The sequence below is a fragment of the Rattus norvegicus genome, chromosome 19 (assembly GCF_021556685.1).
Source record: "Rattus norvegicus strain SHRSP/BbbUtx chromosome 19, alternate assembly SHRSP_T2T, whole genome shotgun sequence".
In the NCBI taxonomy this organism is placed as follows: Eukaryota; Metazoa; Chordata; class Mammalia; order Rodentia; family Muridae; genus Rattus; species Rattus norvegicus.
The window spans coordinates 68,033,262-68,036,604 of NC_141552.1; the positions used below are offsets into that span (position 1 = coordinate 68,033,262).

A 3,343-nucleotide genomic window follows, 5' to 3' on the forward strand; every position below is an offset into this window, starting at 1 on the left:
GCCTAGTTCTGTCTTTATTTTGTTTCCATCTGCCTCCCTCTTTGTCTCTTTGTGTATTTCTTTCTGTTTTTATGGCTTTAGGAGTGGAACTCAGGCCCCTTGTGAGCTAGAAGCATCCAGTGCTAGCCACACCCGGTCATTTGCTAGTTCTCTCTTCTGTGTGTCTCAGTTTCTGTCTTTGCATTTGTCTCCTTGTCTCTCTTTCTTTGTCTCTCTTTCTCTCTCTCTCTCTCTCTCTCTCTCTCTCTCTCTCTCTCTCTCTTTGTGTGTCTGTCTTATGGTCTCTGTATGTCTGTCTCTGCTCAACCCCCACACACACACACACACTCACGCGCGCGCACACACACACACACATGCGCACACATACATACTTTCTCTCCCTGTCTGCCTCTTTGTCTTCGCTGTACACTTGCTCTCAGGTGACATGGTCCAGGTTTCCATCACGATAGACCACAGATACGGGGCCTTGCCCCAGGTCACAGGGTGGCCCCAGGAACCTGATTCACAGCTCGCTTTCCGAGGGCTTTGTACATTCCTCCCTGTACAAGGGGTAGAAGGCTTGTGACAAGAACAGGGGGCAGCACAAAACAGTGTAGGAAGCGCAGCTGAGCAGAGCACATGTGGCTTACACGGGGCACCGCTTCAGCTCCACCCTGGATTCCCCAGGCTCTCCGGAGCCTTTCCTTCTGTGGGACCCACACGTGGTTCCGGGTCGGCTCCTCCTGCCCAGTCCCTAGTGCCCATCTCTTTGTTCCGTCCGTCTTTTCCACCAGCATTACTTTGTTTTGACTTAAGTAGCTGTGTAGTGAGTTTTGAAGTTAGAAAATGTGAGACGGCATCAAGCTGTTCTTTTTTCCAAGACTGTTTTGACTGCTCAGAATTTCCTGAGGTTTCATATGAATTTTAGATTATTTCTATTTATGTAAAAATGCTGTTGGGCAGAGGGAGGCTGGTGAGATGACTCTGCGAGGAGTGCTTTCAGCTCTTTGGAGGACGGAGTTTACTTCCCAGTACTGAACTGGGCAGCCCACAACCGTAACTCTATTACCATCCTCTTCTGACCTCCAGGGACGCTGGGGACGCACAAGCTCTCTGTAAATAACAAACAAACAGAGAAATGCAAAACCAGTTGGTTTTTGTTTTTTAAAGAAACTGTTTTGCGGGGGCTGGGGATTTAGCTCAGTGGTAGAGCGCTTACCTAGGAAGCGCAAGGCCCTGGGTTCGGTCCCCAGCTCCGAAAAAAGAACCAAAAAAAAAAAAAAGAAACTGTTTTGCTTGTTAGTTTTATATCTTGCAACTTCGGTTACTTTGTTTATTGGTTTTAACCCAGTTTCGAGTGACCTCTGGTGTTTCTGCACAGAGTGTGTATTTTCTTTTAGCTAAGAGAATCATAACTTGGTCCTTTGCTGAGACGGGGAGGGAGCGGTACTCAGCAGCTCGGAAGCCACACGTCTTAGCCACAGACTCACCCAGGGCTCCAGGAGCTGAGGTTTGGCCGATGTCCTCCACCCCAGGCCAAGGCCAGAAGCCCTCACTCACCCAAGCTGCAAACAGACTCACCTCAGTGAAGAAGTGTGGCTGGTCCTGACTTTGCTTAATAAACCTTCAACAGGGGCGGAGAATGCAGCCCTGTGGGGAAAGAGATCCTCCTAAGTTTGTCTCTGAAGACTAAAGAGGGTGGGTGGAATGTTCTGGGGGGGGGGGGTTAAACTGAATGGTGGCCCTCCAAAGGGCCAAGCTCTCATTTCTGCCTCGGTGTTGGCCTGAAGAGTCTCCGATGCAGGAGGATGTCCTGCAGCCCCGGGAGGCTTGGGCATAACTAGCCTTGGCATCTTCCCGAGCCAACCTTAATCTGTCCCTCGTGTGTTAAACAACTGCAGGGACCAGAGTTCCAGGCCCAAGCCAGGCCTGAGGGCGGTGCCTTCTCCTGACTTATCCACAGGAATGCCCATGTTTACTTAGTCTCGGTGCCAAGGACCCGCTCCTGTCCACACACTGCCTGAAACCACAGCCCAACGTAACCTCTACTCTCTAAAAGGCATTTTCATGCCAGGAAACAAATCACAGAAAAGCAAACACTGGAAAGCCCAAACGGAGGGCTATGAAACGCCCCTAAGGAAAATATATGCCTTTGCTGCTTATCTTCTTACTGAGACAGATAAGAACAGCCACAGGAGGGAGTGAACATGGCGGCGGTAGCAGGAGGCGGCAGAGGCAACTGGTCACATGACATTCACAGCCAGGAAGCAGAGAGTCATGAACGCTGGCGCTCAGCTCACTGCCACCATACTATTTAGTCTGGAACTGAAACGCATGTGACGACGCTCCCACCTTTAGCGTTGGTGGCCGCGCTACCACTGGACACTCCTTCTTACACATGCCTAGGTGTGTGTCTTCTAGGCGTTCCTAAATCCAGTCAAGATGACAGAGCAGCCTAACCATTACAGTGGGAAGCATAGAACAAAGGGAAGACGTGAGGTCGGGGCGGGCTGCTGCCCACCTGCCCGCATGTCTGTAAGGAGGTGGTACAGGGTGTATGGACACGGGATTGTTGAGCCAAGGAACCCCAAGAATCAGAGCAGGTATTGGGAAAGTGTGGGGTATCCCTGGAGTATCAAGGTAGCCAGTAAGGCTGGACGTAATGAGGAAGTGGTGTGTGTGTGCGCGCGTGCGTGCGTGCATGCTTGCATGCGTGCTTGCGTGGATGTGATGAGGTGGAATCAGAAAGGACTAAGGACACATGGCTTCTAGCAAGTGTAACAAGAAAATACGTCTGTCTGTGTTCAGTATAGACCCAGCTCCAGGGCAATGTTGTGCTGTCTAGGAAAACCCACTCTGTGCAGAGCTCACCACTGCGCTGTTTCAGGCGCCCACTGTGGACCTAGATATACCCCGTTAAATGAGGGATGATGTATACCAGAATATCAGGTCGGGTGTTTCGAATACATACCATTTGTCAGCTTATAAAAAATAATTTAAGATTACTTAGGGCTGGTGGGCTGGCTCAGCACATAGAAGTGCTAGCTACCAGCAACCTGAGCTGGATCCTTAGGACCCACGTGATGGAAGGAGAGAACCCTGAAGTGTTCTCTCTCTCTCTCTCTCTCTCTCTCTCTCTCTCTCTCTCACACACACACACACACACACACACACACACACACACACCGTAATAAAAAAATTTAAAGATATCCTGATCATCCCTGGGGACCTAGGCAGCTAATTTTGTCCCCAGAGACCTCTCTGGGTAGGCGTGGCTCTGCCAGGAGAGGATCCCTGTGCTCCTTCTCACAGGCACAAGAGACTGTCTTATTCTGTGCACCAGAATTGGATTAATCATGGGAAG

The 3,343-nt window shown here is 50.4% G+C and overlaps 1 long non-coding RNA gene across 1 annotated transcript; it reads right to left on the bottom strand.

Annotated features, from left to right (window-relative positions):
• Positions 1-332: 332 nt before the first annotated feature.
• On the bottom strand, positions 333-2,637 carry LOC147999610 (uncharacterized). Its single transcript, XR_015644243.1, has 3 exons — positions 2,332-2,637; positions 1,561-1,629; positions 333-1,092 (listed from the first exon to the last, which is right to left on the bottom strand). It is a non-coding gene; the product is annotated as an uncharacterized LOC147999610 (long non-coding RNA).
• Between the last annotated feature and the right edge of the window lie 706 nt (positions 2,638-3,343).